Source organism: Acromyrmex echinatior, chromosome 5, assembly GCF_024713525.1.
Source record: "Acromyrmex echinatior isolate Ae372 chromosome 5, ASM2471352v2, whole genome shotgun sequence".
Taxonomy (NCBI): Eukaryota; Metazoa; Arthropoda; class Insecta; order Hymenoptera; family Formicidae; genus Acromyrmex; species Acromyrmex echinatior.
Genome location: NC_141856.1, coordinates 3665679 through 3682172, shown reverse-complemented (window position 1 = coordinate 3682172; position 16494 = coordinate 3665679).

Here is a 16494-nt window from a genome sequence, read left to right as displayed (position 1 = left end):
ATTAAAAAAAATATTTCTTTGATTTCAACGTCATTTCTTTGATTTAAACATAATTTTTTCAAATTAAAGAAATTTTTTCTTTAATCGTGTAGCAAAGGAATATTTCTTTGAAGAAATCGAAGAAATCTTTCTCTGAGTGTATAACATAAATATTTAATAGTTTTAATTACACTTAATTTTTCTTATCTTACAAAATGATCTCGTAATTAATAATTAATCGTAAGTCTGTACATTGCAAATCCAATATTCTTTCAGCTGAAACTCTTACCTTTTTTGTTTTTTAAATCATTAAATGCAATTGAACGTATTAATTACGTTATTTTGTATCACTGTTAGAAATGTTTTAATGAATTTTAAGTAACGTGTAACAGAAGCTTATGGTCATGCAATAATTGAAAAGAATTGAATAATATAACTGAATATTAGATTACACTAGTCTCAAATGTAATGAACGTTAAAAATAACTTTTATTATAAAAAAATTATTAAAAAAAAACTTTTAATAAAAGTTATATAATAAAAGTTATTTTTTTATAAAGAAAAAATTTTTTTATTATAGTTTTAAAGTACTTTTAAAGCCATTCTGTTTTCATTCTGAAAATTTTTTCTACCTCTTACAATTCCAGCGGTAATTCGCTTCGAAAGAGAAACACCGATTCTTTTCTAAAGGGTGCTCTACCTCCTAAAAGTGCGTATGGATACGTATAAAAAAATACGTGTCGCTTATTTTTGTCTGGAGAATAATATAGTAAATGCTCATTAAAATCGGAGAGGGACAGTTGGGTCCCTTTCCTTGTAAGTTACAGATTTTTTTAATGTAATGAACATGGGCATTAAATTTGATGGATAGTTTAATCGAAATAAACTAAAACATTCAATTTTTAATTTGTGTTGCACTAATACACTTAAGATTTCAGTTACTACAAATTTAAACATCTCATTAATGTATATATAAATAAATTTTTCAGTGACAGAAAATTTAAATTTTATTCATCAGTGAACATAAAAGATTAATAAAATTTAAGAACGTTTCTAACGGTATACAAACTTGTTAAATGGCAAGAAACATGTGAAAAAGAACCTCAGTCAAATGCATGTTCATTATATTGGGTCATCTAAAAAGTATCCGTGGTACTTTGTCACTAGATATATGACCATCAACACACATCTAATGACAAAAAACCGCGGATACTTTTTAGATGACCCAATACATGGAAAAATAATACATCTGGATTTACAATGTAGCGGCTATCTATCTGAGCTTGTACTAATAATTTCAAGTATACACGCATTAACATGTCAAAAAATAAAATTCCGATTAAATATAGCATAAAACGAAGCGATAGTTCCGACAAAGTGTGTCTCGAAGCGTAATTAAATAGAAATATCATATAATAAAGCAAGCGGAAAGATATCGCGACGATCAGCATGTGCTTTGCGTAGTGCTCTAATTAATTACATTAATTAGCTTAATCTAGTCGTGTTAAAATGTATTTAATTGTGCTAAATAACGTGATTTATAATGATAAGAAATGTATAAGGAGTAGGAATACTAGGCGGGTTCTAACCCATGGTGCTAGAGGGAAGCACGGGGATATTCGTAACGCGGGGAAGAAAGGAGGAAAAGGTTCCGGCGCTATTAATGTTACATAAACATAGAGCCCCGGTCCTTATTTTTTGTCGTTACCCGCCGCTCTCTGTCTCCAAAAATGCATCGGTAATAAAGGCTTGCATGTTAGAAAAAGATAGAGCACGCAACGGAGCGCATAACGTGCTATGAGTGAAGAAAGGATGGAAGAATCAATAGAGTACAAGTTTCTTTTTTTTACGACATAGTTTTTTCAATATAGTTTTTCCTGGCGCGTCGAGGCAAAGGAAGGGAAGTAAAAGAAAATACATACGTAATAATGCGAACAAAACTTTTTTATTCACATCTTATTACACTGGTTTTCGTATTTATTAAAAGCTTATAGTTCGCAATCGACAAGCTCATGTCCATTGAAGATGTCGCTATCACGTATAATGTTCTCAGATGCGATGTTAGAGAATCGCGTATACTTGGTATCTACCATATCGAGTCGAGTTAATCGTTCGAACGTTACATCGATACACCCGTTAAAGTCAAACATATGGCGTAGCGTCGTTTTTTGTTTTCCCCCCCGGTCTCATCGTAATGCGTACGATGAAGAATCGAGAGTACACGAGCAGCATCGTCAGTTTGCAAAACACTGATTCAGCGAATCCAACGATGTAACGATATAGTCGTGCATACGATCGACATTGCACGAGATTTACACAGTGTCTGAATTGAAGCTCACTCTTAGTATACTACGTACGATGATAAGCGGTATGTCGTACCCAAATCGGTCGCTACTCTACCTTGGGGACATTATAAAATACCTCTGTAATGTGTATGCTGTAGTTTTTTTTTATTGTAATGAATAAAGAAAGTTATAATACATTCGTTTTATCTATCCAAGAATTATGTGAACTGTCCATTCCTAACCATTTCACGTACATTTTATTTCCTCGTTTGCGTAGTATTTTTTCCACGAGATAAACGTCAGGGTTAGAGACTCGCTGTAATTCGTGTTCGTAAAATCCACCAGCTATCGGCTTCCCTTGATAATCTTTCAGTAGATATGTTGCAGGATTCGTACGTTGTGTTTTAATGATGTAGAAAATCTCGGTGGATCAATTAGGTGTACTCTTTTCAAAAATTGTCTTGAATTTACTAATACGTACTGGATCGCCCATCTTGAATCTCGTTGGAGCGGCAATTTTTATACGGCTGCATACCGTCGACAAGAGTCGTTTTGCAACGACGGATGTTACGTCTATCGGCCGTATCTCAATAGTTCGATGTTTACGATGATTATAATCTGACAATAGACGCGGTAGCTCGTCGATCCATTTGCACGAGCCGTTTAACGTGAATATTTTCCACATGTTATTCTTGAGTGTACGGTTGAATCGTTCCACTACCGACGCTTTCATCACCGAATACATCGAATAATCATTTATGTTGTATCTCTTCACAATTTTTTCTGCATGATAGTGTTGTAAAATTCCTTTCCTTGATCTGTCTGCAAGTTTCGTGGGTATCGTTCGTCCTCGTGTGATATTTTAAATAACGCTACGTCGCTTCCGTTCTTGCTCTTGAGTGGTAGAGCCCATGCGTATTTACTCAAAATATCGATAACTGTTAAAATGTAATTGTAAAATCGCTTTGTTGAATCGCGCGTAAGGACGCATCTCGACTACGTCTCGACTACGCTTGCCATAAATTATCGCGATCGTGCACCACGACGCGACGACGTGGAAAATTTCTTCGCGCGGGCGCGTGGAGTTCTTTCGCGAGTTTTCGTTTCTCGACACTCATCTATCTCTCTCTCTGTTATGACAGGAAACGAGCTTTGGGCATATCTTTTAAACCTTCCTATTCGTAGATGCGACAACTGTAAATGTGTTTAAATACCTAGGCATCTCATTGCTGAATCTCGTTCTCGTTATACACTTTCGTCGATATTGTCGACGCAGATCACTTACACCGTGATGCAGCATCTGAATATCGTTAGGCACTTTCTGAAGCGTCAGCACGAGCGTATCTATCCCTGTCGTTTTAAACGATCTCTCTAACGTCTCTTTCGTCACCATGTCATTCATTCGTTGACGCAGATCAGTTACACCTCGATGAATTTCGTTAGTCTTTAACACCTCTTTCGTCACCATATTATGCATTTGTTGACGCAGATTAGTTATACCGCGCTGAATCTCGTTAGACACTTTCGTCGATAGCGCGTTTACATCTCTCGAGACTTCCTCCACGTTGTTTTGCACTTTTTCCACATCGTTCGAGATATCTTTCTGCGTATCCTGAAGCGCGCGCACGATCGCATATCTCTCCCTATCGTTTTAAACGATTTCTCCAATGTCTTATTGATCACTACATTTTTCATTCGTACAGTTACATCTCGATTCAAATGTTGAATCTCGTCAGAGATTCTCGTCACACTCTTTTCCACGATTCTTCGCACCTTCTCCACATCGCTATTTTCGTCACAACAATTTAATTTATAATTAATCCAGCTTCGCGAATTTCTTCGATTATCGACAATATTTCGTTGTCGTGAGCGTTATTATCCGCTCGACGAGAAGCATCGAGCAATTGAAGACGATCCACCAACTCGTTGAGATCGTCCCAATAAACGTAATCTATTTCATTGTTGATCAATTTCGCAGCGGATGGTATATTTGTCTTTATACCTGAATCAATACTCGTGCCACTGGTTTTATGATGAGTAACTAAGAGCGGGGCGATAATGTTTTTGTATTTGTGTCCCTTGTTACTCTTAATAGGAATTCTGGCGTTATTGTCATGTCTGTGAGCATTCGTCGTCAATAATATATGTTTGTACGTTTGTTTATCATTTTCGGTGTAGATAGCGTCGTTTGGAATCTTCTTGAAGATCAGCTCGTATAGATCTGGTGTATCTTTATACCTCATTCCGTCTATGATTATAGTGTCGTCCGTATCTACGTCAAATTTTTTATTACCTAACATCGTACCGTTTTCATCAAAATAAACACTGTAGATGTTCGAGATACAGCTAACATATACAGTTTTTGCATATTTAGCGTTCGTGCGACATGCGGATCGAAAGCTTCTAGAAAGATTCCAAGTATCCTTAGAGGTTTCCAAAACATAAACTCGGCCATCACCTCGTCGATAAAATCGAAAAACAATAAGCTAAGCCACACGTCGTACGTACGCAGATCTCAAACCGCTATAACGGCGAACCAACTCGGATCGGTCGTAGCGCACGCGCAAAAAACGCGTAATATGCGTTCATCCCAATCAAGAATCTTCTTCTTGCATTATCAGTTAAAAGAGTATTCACATATACTTGTCCTAACGGTCCTAACTGATTTTGCAATCTCTGACGACCTTGAGGTGTGTTCAACACCTGTCTGACAGACGTTTCAGGCGATGAATCATCACCGATTTTAAAAACTTCTTCGTCCCGCAAGTTAAAAGGAGTTACCTTGTTGTTGTTGTTGTTGTGATTCTATTGGTGTGGAATGAATTATGGACGAATCAGGCATAACGTTTGATCGTTTCTTTTTTATTTGTTTGTTCCATAGAAGACACTGGGAAGTAATTTGTGTTGGAATTGCATCGTCGTCGTCGTCGTCGTCGTCGTCGTCGTCGTCGTCGTCGTCGTCGTCGTCGTCGTCGTCGTCGTCGTCGTCGTCGTCGTCGTCGTCGTCGTCGTCGTCGTCGTCGTCGTCGTCGTCGTCGTCGTCGTCGTCGTCGTCGTCGTCGTCGTCGTCGTCGTCGTCGTCGTCGTCGTCGTCGTCGTCGTCGTCGTCGTCGTCGTCGTCGTCGTCGTCGTCGTCGTCGTCGTCGTCGTCGTCGTCGTCGTCGTCGTCGTCGTCGTCGTCGTCGTCGTCGTCGTCGTCGTCGTCGTCGTCGTCGTCGTCGTCGTCGTCGTCGTCGTCGTCGTCGTCGTCGTCGTCGTCGTCGTCGTCGTCGTCGTCGTCGTCGTCGTCGTCGTCGTCGTAATTATCCTCATCATCGTTGTACTCACATTTATTCTTTTGCTGACTCTCCATAAACTTAGTGTCAAATAGTTTACCTCCACGTTCAGTGTTTCCAGCAATTTGTTTCAACGGTTCGATAATAGGTTTTAATTGTTTCTCCAGAACGATCTCATTCTCCATTATGCCAGTCTTCAATGCTCGGTGTTTCTTCCGAATCGACGCGTGTGTTCGCGATCAGTTTCGCTGTTTTCTCCCGTTCAGAGGTACTTTTCGTTCTGATCATCTTATCATAACGTCAAAGAAGTACTGCTCACTTTTTTTTCACAAAGCACTACAGATGATTTTTTTACACTACAGCGAAATCGTTGACTCCTCGTCTGTATCTACCGTTGCGTAATGCGCTATCTTTGTCTATTACTACAAAACCGTATTTGTGTTGCCAACATAAATAGCACAACGTGCAAAAATTCTCATACGATATATCAGTGTTCACGTGATCGTTATAAATGTGTTTTAAATTAGTACCGTCTTGTTTGAATAGTAATGCAAAAAATTTGCATTATCGCTTATTAAATGTTTCGGTATTTTTGCATACGTCTAACAGAGATAAAAACAATCAATGTTCGTATGTCGACCCATAGAAAAATATTCTCTAATAGTCTAATATTCTGATTATCACAAGCTACATCATCGAATACGAATATTGAATTGGGAAGTGCCTCCTTCAGTGGTATGACGTCACGATTGTTGGAAAATGCGTGGTAGCCGATACCATTTATCGATTCGAGTAGTTCTTCCAAATATCGATATTTCGGTTGAAAGAGAGATTTCGAATACACATACACGTTTTCGAAACACGTACACCATGTGGAATTTCTATCAAACTTATCAAAGTGTTTGTTTTACCACAGTTGAACGGTCCACAAATGATGCAACGAATTGTATTCAGTAGTAAAGGGCCGTGTCTACGAATCTCTCCAACCGTTTTATCGGACATGAGTCGCGTCTTGCGGTCGAGATTCGACACTTCTATCACTCGTAATTGTCGTACAAATCGCATTTACTTGTGTAACGCGCGTGCGCGATGTATCACGAGCGAATTTTCCGACACTATTTATATCCCCGAGCAGGCACTCGATTCACACAGTTTACTGTAAAGAGCAGTCGTCGTTGTTGTTGTTATCGCAAAAAATATTGTATTTTTCTTACTAACGGATAAATGTCGGATTCTCGATTTTACCGCCGAGCAATTGCAATACATACCGAAGATTGTTCTTCTACAGAAATTTGAGAATTACGTGGAGCTACTGTGGGATCGATTACCCGAACATTTAAAAACGGATCCTGAAGTGCAACGCTATCGTCCGTGTATAGAGCATTACAATTATTCGTGGCAACGAACACACATAGACGGTCCGCCATTACAAAAAAATCAAAAATTGCGACATATGTCGTATGAGATAAGATAGCGTAGAGGGGCGAATGATTCCTGCGTATGGAGCAGGTTTGTCAAGACAATAAACGCGCTTCCGTTTGAAGTACATATACCTGATTATCAATTTTGTAGACCCTGTACTCGTCTCGCGAAAAGACTAGCGCGTGGTGATCGCGATATAAATCGTTAGACGCGGCGTGTCGCGAACATGATATCGCCTATTAGCGAAGCAACGATCTCGCCGATTGTCACATTGCCGATCGAATTCTCGCCGAAAGAGCACGCGAACATATAACAGCGATGATTTGACGTTTGGTGAGAAAGCTACCGTAACCGCTGTATGGGCAGTCATGAAAGTAAAAACGAAATTAGGGATGGGTATGAAAAAAAGGGAAAAAACGAAAAAGAAGAGACTACTTCCGGTAACGAAACGTGGAGGTTTCCTGACCGATTTTACCAATGTTAGGTGCGCTCGGATCTTTGATCTGTGGAGCGGCGAGCGTAGCGAGAGCTGTAAACGATCGCAAAGCCGCTCGACGTCAGACGGAAGGTCGCGGACTGTATCTAGCGCCCTACAAACGTGGTGGTAACGTGAGGAAAAGAAAGGCAAGAGGTAAAAAAAAACATCGTGGAAGAAAACGTTAGAGACTCTTAAAATACCGCTCTCCGGTATCACAACGAATGAACAGTTGAGCCGTGAGGCGTATCGTTTGCGTTTACATTCTTCAGAGGTTTATGCGTGACGCGTTACCGACGAAACCGCATCGTAATGAAAGCGATATCGTAAATCTCGATAATTCGGAAAATGCGGGCACACATTGAGTTGCTTATGCGAAAAAAGGAAATAATGTTTACTTTGATGGTTTTGGCAATCTTAGACCGTCAAGGGAACTCGAACACTATTTCGGAAGCAACGTATTATCATCGCTCTTATCAAACGTTCGATCAGAGTATTTGTAGTCAATTGTGTCTACGATTTCTTCGAGAAATAGATTAGAGGAAAAAATATATCTAATAATGTGCCATGTGAGTCATCTCAGTTGAGCGTTTACCTTCGATTACATCATGTCGTTGACTCTCACGTTAAGGGGATGCTGGAGCGAAGGTTGAAGTTAATCAAGATCGATATTACTTAAAGCGAAGATTTTTATTTCCAATGTACGAGATGCTCGTATAAGATGCTTACGCCCTCTGAGTTAATATGATCATGTAGGAAATTCGATCAATTAATTATCGATATTTTTATTCCGTTTTCTACATTACCATCTTAGCAGGGACGTGTATTAGGATCGGTTCCACAAATGTAAAATTTATTTTGGAAAATTTTCCAATTTTAAAATTGAAAAAAAAATAAACCGTAATTGAAGTTAATCTTATATTTGTAGAATCGGATCTTAGGAAGGTTAGACTTTACAGTTGCATTATGTACACATGCAGTGTAGGCCGTGTTCCAATACAGGGTTGGCCATTTTCGACGGAAAGATGTTTTTTTTTTCAATCATGGGAAAGAGATGTTAGATCGAGTAACGACGTTTCCCATGATTGAAAAAAAAACATCTTTCCGTCGAATATGGCCAACCCTGTATATATCACCAGTATTAAAAATCTGTAATATACATAAAGTACAGATTTTTAACTTTAATAGTTATATCGATACGAAGCCGTAGTAGCACTTTTTCCTTACGTCCAATGCCATTTTAGGTAATAATAATATAGTATCAATAAATGAATACGAATGAATACATTACACATACATAATGTAATTCTTTTTCATGAATAACTCTGTGTGTATATATATATATATATATATATATATATATATATATATAGATACATATGAAACATGTGTCCATATATTGACAATAATATTAGGTGTTGGAATTAATTCGTAGCGTTTTACAAGTGATGGGAAGTACTTTCATTAATGTATTTTTTAATGCTCATGTGAAATAAATAACATTCTTTCATTAAAAAACGCTACGAATTAATTCCAACACCTAATATATGTTACATTTTGACTAAATCCTAAAATGATATTGATCATAGGAAAAAGTGATACTACGATTGTGTACCGATATTAACTGCGAGTACTGAAAATACGTAATTATAGATTTTCAGTATTGACAGTGTACATTGACACATGGCCCTAATAGCATTTTTACTGTTGTACAATGTCATTTTAGGTCAAGATGTGATATGTATTAGCTATACATGAATATATTACACATATAATATACGTAGCTATACCATATTTTGCTACGTTTAATGAAAAGATGTAGAAGTTAATCATGTTAAAATATTAATGGTGTATGTAAATATAATACACATATAGGCAATATAATACACATATATACAATATTGCATATATGTATACTATAATGTGTGAATATACATACACATATTGCAGATAAAAGTTACCAATGCTAAGCTATTTATGCATTCCCTATGTTTGAATATGCAATATTAAAATTGTATACATATATTATATATATATATATATATACCGGGTGTCTCAGAGCACCCGTACCACCCTTTTAAAAGGTAGGAATGTGTTTGTACAAAAAAATGGTTCAGACAAAATTTGCAGGATTTCGGGAGATCTATCTGATGGTGACCTTGAATTTGACCTTGAGGTCGACTTTGGGCATAACTCAAGGTCAAAGTACCGTTTTACAAATGTAAACCCTTATTCATGACATCACAAATGAAAATAGCGGAAAATTTTACGTCCGAATACGTTATCAAGCCTAGGTCAAAATTACCCTTAGAGGTCATGTGGAGGTCAAGTTACTTTTAGAGCACCCGTACCAATCTTCTAAAAGATATGGATGTGTTTGTACAAAAAATAGTTCAAACAATACTAGGTATTTACATAGCTATGATGCATCCATCTGCTGGTGAATTTGAATTCTATCTTTAGATTCATTTGTAGTCGTGTACATCGATTTTTAAAGATTCCTAATTATCAAGATCTTGAACAGTCGATGCCGCCTGTGTCAGCGTTACCCAAGATGTACCACGTGGAGGTCACAAGGTCGGACTTACACCTCGTCGGGGTGCTTTTTTAAGGTGGTTCCCCTTGCCGTCACCTTTGTTCGTACGCATGTGTTCAGTCTAGATTTTCGAAGTGTCCTCCACGTGCATGTATGCAGGCTGTTATTCTTCGTTGAAAATCATCCGTCACCCGACGAATTTCAACAGGATCTAGAGACTGAATGGCTTCTCGAATTCTGTTCTTCATGTCTTCTGAAGTCGTAGGTCGTTCGCAGTATACGAGGTCTTTTATTCTTCCCCACAAATAAAAATCCAAAATTGTAAGATCCGGTGATCGTGGTGGTGTGTTATGTGGACCATATTTACCTATCCATTGGCCGCGAAATATGCGGTTCAGTTGTTGATGAACAATGACAGACGTGTGGGCTGGACATCCATCCTGTTGAAACCACATATTTAGACGTAGTTGAAGTGGAATATCTTCAAGTAAAGTGGGAGTTCGTTTTCGAGTAAATCGACTAAACTGAATTAAACTACACTAAACTAAATTAAACTGAACTGAACTGAACTCAACTAAACTGAACTGAACTAAACTTACTTGTTTGTTTTGCTTTTCTCCCTTTGCTCGCTTAAGAGTTTTATAAACTGTCGGTTTTTTTTTAGGTGCGTTTTATACCTAGGTAGGTAGGTACTTAGGTACTTCAATATTCGGGGATTATTATTCATTTATAGGTAGATATGTCTTACTCAAGCGAAGAAGCTGCGTTAATGTTGTCGGTTTTGGGTAGGGCTGGAAGTTTTCGCGAAGCTGAAAGAATGTGGCGAAATGAATATCCCGATCGTACACCGCATTCGCGCAATGTTTTCAGTCGTTTGCAACGGCGGATAATTCAAAAAGGTATCGTCCAACCGGATTATAATAAAGGAATGCAAATTCATCGTCCGCTTCGTGCAGTACGGGCACCTGATATAATTGCTTCTGCTCTTGTAAATCCTACCGATTCTTTAAGAAGACGAGAAAGAGATAGTGGAATAAGTAGAAGCACTATCAGTAGAATTTTGCGAGAAAATTCATTTCATCCATATCGAATGTCACTTCACCATTCCATGACATTGGACGATCATAGACAAAGACTGATATTCTGTAATTGGATTACTCAACAATTACCTACTTTCCATAGAAGTATCTTGTTTTCTGATGAGTGCACCTTTAAAAGTGACGGCGAAGTGAACACACATAATCTCCGTTATTGGGCGCAAGAGAATCCACATTAGTATCGAGAAATCGATCATCAACGTATCTGGAAAGTCAATGTTTGGTGCGGAATTGTTGATACGCATATCGTCGGACCATTTTTCTTTGAAGAAAATCTAAACCGTTTCTGTATGTTCGATTTACTCGAAAACGAACTCCCACTTTACTTGAAGATATTCCACTTCAACTACGTCTAAATATGTGGTTTCAACAGGATGGATGTCCAGTCTGTCATTGTTCGTCAACAACTGAACCGCATATTTCGCGGCCAATGGATAGGTAAATATGGTCCACATAACTGGCCACCACGATCACCGGATCTTACAATTTTGAATTTTTATTTGTGGGGAAGAATAAAAGACCTCGTATACCGCGAACGACCTACGACTTCAGAAGACATGAAGAACAGAATTCGAGAAGCCATTCAGTCTCTAGATCCTGTCGAAATTCGTCGGGTGACGGATGATTTTCAACGAAGAATAACAGCCTGCATACATGCACGTGGAGGACACTTCGAAAATCTAGACTGAACACATGCGTACGAACAAAGGTGACGGCAAGGGGAACCACCTTAAAAAAGCACCCCGACGAGGTGTAAGTTCGACCTTGTGACCTCCACGTGGTACATCTTGGGTAACGCTGACACAGGCGGCATCGACTGTTCAAGATCTTGATAATTAGGAATCTTTAAAAATCGATGTACACGACTACAAATGAATCTAAAGATAGAATTCAAATTCACCAGCAGATGGATGCATCATAGCTATGTAAATACCTAGTATTGTTTGAACTATTTTTTGTACAAACACATCCATATCTTTTAGAAGATTGGTACGGGTGCTCTAAAAGTAACTTGACCTCCACATGACCTCTAAGGGTAATTTTGACCTAGGCTTGATAACGTATTCGGACGTAAAATTTTCCGCTATTTTCATTTGTGATGTCATGAATAAGGGTTTACATTTGTAAAACGGTACTTTGACCTTGAGTTATGCCCAAGGTCGACCTCAAGGTCAAATTCAAGGTCACCATCAGATAGATCTCCCGAAATCCTGCAAATTTTGTCTGAACCATTTTTTTGTACAAACACATTCCTACCTTTTAAAAGGGTGGTACGGGTGCTCTGAGACACCTGGTACATAATTTTGTTGCGAAACAGTGGTAACATATACTCGTAATGAAATTCGTACAAGCAGACTTTCGATATGTCGAGTATACACATACCCACGTAAATCGGCTTGTTGAACTTCACCTCGAGTTTGCGCAGTTCGACGGCAAATTTTCCGCAAAGATGCTGTGGAAATTCGGTTTTGCGATCATTGCCTCCGCGCTGTACTGTCTGTCCTATTTAACACTGTTAATAATTTTACGTCAACGTGGTTGCGCACATTCTCCACAGTTTTACCGAATACCGCGTTGTTCATTAATTTATATAAATTTTTCTCGAAATCGTTTTTAGCGCGAGTTCTGAAATTTGTATTGAGTTCAATATAATCGCGAATGGAGATTGCGCGAATTGTAGTACTCGATGAATCTTTGTTACGCGAAGACTGTAACGAGTACATTGCTGCAGGTTGCGGTAGTGGATGACGTAACGCTGTTTATCGTACAGTATCGCTAGAAGTTTAGCCTCGCGCTTGCCGGGCGGCTTATCGCGCGTCGGACAAGTCAGTGTGTTGGTCATGTAGATGTTGTGGATACTCGAGATCGATTTCGAGAATGTAACCGGATGAATCCAGAGCGATAGCGCTCACGTCAAAATTCACAGCGTCTTCGACCCTCGAAATTCATATGGCAATGGTTGACACATCGCCTATCAGTATAAATTGTTAACATCGTAGTATATCAAGTACGACGACGGTTTCGATGAGTCGTACGAACGCATGTACTTATTATTAGTCTGCGCGTATCTGTTTGAACATTGACTGACAGCCGCGTATATCGCGCTCGATAAACATGATCATATCGATGTCGATGAGTAATTCAAATCTCATACGCATATGTTTTAGCATCGCGTCCCACGTGAAACCAGGCAATGTATAGTAATGCGCGGGATCGTAACTCGCGACACAACTTTGGCGGAAATTTTCGAAAATGTCAGCCAATAACAAGACATTGGTTTTTAAGTACAGATCACTGTACTCGAACGTTTGAATGGAGAATCGCTTCCAGACGGCGTGAGCGTAATTACTCTCGGATACTGTATCGTCCGTTAACGAATTGAAAAATGATTCGCGCGGTGGTAAGCGCGTGTCCTGCAATTTTTCGACGCAGTCAACGTACTCGTACGGAAAGACATCTTTACGAGTCAGTAATTCAAATTCTTCATCCGATAGTGTTGAAAATTTGGAACGTACGATTTTTAATTTGTCTCTGCTTAGAAACGACGCCAATTTATCGAGGCTTGCATTTAGAAATTTGAAATCGATGAACCGTAATTTTATGCATTTTCGCGAGTCTGCTCTCTCGGTGGTTTCTTGAACATGTTTAGTGAATGAAATATATTTTTCTTTGGTTATCGGTAACACATCTACATGTCCTTCGTACGCGGTAGCAATTTCTTTAATTATAAAATGTGCGTCGTAGCCTGATAAATTATGAAAAACGATCGGAATATAAAATGAATTTTTATAATTAAGATTGCAATTTGCATGCGCTGGGCCACGGAATCTACGGGTGAGATGACAATGATCGCGAACCCGCGTATCGTCCGGCGCGAATGGTTTCTCATAAATATGACAACGTGTCGCGCTACAGTACGCCTCCAATTGTTCTTTCGACAACGTTTCCATGGGTACGTTGGCGGATATTATATTTTTCACTCGATGCGCCAAATCGTTGAGTTGTCGCGCGAACCACGCTATACAGTCTTCATCGCGACGGAACCGATATGACAATAACGCGTCGTTGTACGAACATAGCACGTAGTATTCTATACTAAATACCTTGTGCCGTTGATACGTGTACGACGACGCATTTTCCCTGTCAATTTTCGCAGTCCATTACGTGCGACTGCAATTTTTCGTTGGTACTGAAGTGCAAGCATCTGAAAAAAGAAAAAAAATTATAACCATTATTTTATTAGTAAGACAGAAAATTATAATAATTTTTCATGTATACTTACCGATCGCAGAAAAATTTCTTGTTCTTTTTCCCACTAATCTGCGAGCTCACGAGACGGGATAGATTTTTTATCCACGCAAAATGGATCCAACACTGTGGATCTTGCACGTACAACACATTGACGTGTTTCTCCTTCTTTTCATTGATGAGTCACAGAGGAAGGACCTATTTATTCTCGATGCCGTACACGTTGATCGACACCGCGTTCAACCGTTCGAATTTAGAAATGTCTTTTAAAGTCACTGGAAACTCAATGTTTGCGAGATTCAATACTGTCATATAATGCAGATACGACGATTCCCAATCCGTATACTTTTCAGCCGGGTACAGCGTGGCGATCACTGACCACGCGAAGCACGCATTGTCGTATGCACACTGATCACCGCTCTCATTTTCGTTGTTATTTCTCACGACACTTTAGTATGACATCCTGCGCGCAGGGGATTTAATTTGTTCACGTTGATAGTCAAATTCACTATACGTGACAATGCCCATCCGCTGTCACATTCCTGGAACTCTTCGAGCGATGCTAGGATAGGGTCGATGACACGTTGCTCGTACCAAATCGGTGTATCGGTATACCTCGTTCTTTGTAATTATACTCTTATGAGCACATTTATCCTTCGAACTCACCGTTGAACGCTTTTACACTACCGTGTCTTTCTACAGCGTCTCGCACACGCTCGAACACTATTTCTCTCGCGTCTTCCAAAAACCGCCGCGGCTCAATGTGATTAGAGTTTATCACAGCACATGTCAATATACGATTTCAAACGCGGTGTCGATCTCTCGCCACCCGCGAGTCGCGCGATCATCGCCACCACGGATTGTCTGTGTCCAACGGCGAGACGCTTGGCAGACAAAGTTCTTTTCGAGCCGCTCGATGCACTCGTCGCATCATTGCAGCCACGCGAAATACTCCACCAGAGTAGCGACCTGGCCGCATTGTTTCAACAATTCGCGTATCATTCGTTCGTGATTTTACATATCTTTTTTTTTACAGTCTTTAGATTACGTCACACTTTTCTACGGAGTACTTGCACGTGACTCGTTCACACACGTTGCAGCACCGTGACATATCTAAAATGTCATAATGTTCTAACACTTTTTCATTATATTTGTTTGCGAAAGTGCACTATTCACATTCAAAACGTTGATCGTTGCATCTATCGAAAAATAGTTTTAGTGCAAGATCGCGATCACGAAACTCCATATATTATCCATATATTATATAACTCCATCCATATATTATCGATAATCAGCAGTTCGACGCACTTTTCATTACCCGCGGGAATCTTAATGCATATGCATCAACCTTGGCTCTTATCTGCGATTTTCTTCGCCCAATAATAATCGTCCTTTATTGAACATTTATATTCCACCAATGTCTCTTTTCATATTCATCATCCTCGTAATATTTGTCTCGTAATCGTGGGTACACTTTCTGTCGCGAGTAAAGACTAATCAGAAACAGGCTCTCTAACAACTATTCCATGTTTCTCACCACGTATACCTAATTCGCGATCGCGTAAAAATTGCACCGGCGATATTCGCGCACCTGTGTCTCTTTTTTGCAGATTATCGAGAACATCGTCTACATTATAATCTTCCCACATATTTCTCAGTGTAGTTTCGCTCACAATACTATTCGCAATAGTTTTTTTAATGTGTGCAGTGGGGGCACTTGTTGCACGGAAATATAATGTATGTGGGTACTCTGCAATTCGTGCAAGACCGACCGCGTCAATATAACCGATATGGTGCTTCCTTACGAGATACAATCCTGCGATATCAGTATCAGCCAAACGGATCATGCATGCTGCACATACACTTAAAGCACCACCCGTCATATAATAACAATGAATTATGCAGTGTTTAGTACGACCGTTCAGTGCACGGAAAGATGACACAAATCTTTCTACATAATCTGTATCACGCTCGTTCAAATCGCTAGCATAGCCAGTGTCATCTGATAATATTTCTTCGTCGGAATCGATTTCTTGGTCCATTATTTCTTCGAAATTTACTTCTTCGAGCACTTCGAACACTTCGTCTCTGATATTCGCGAACTGTTCCGGATCCACGTTTCGAATATATTCGACTACGTTGGCTATGTTCGCACGATGGTTAGCCATACTTATGCT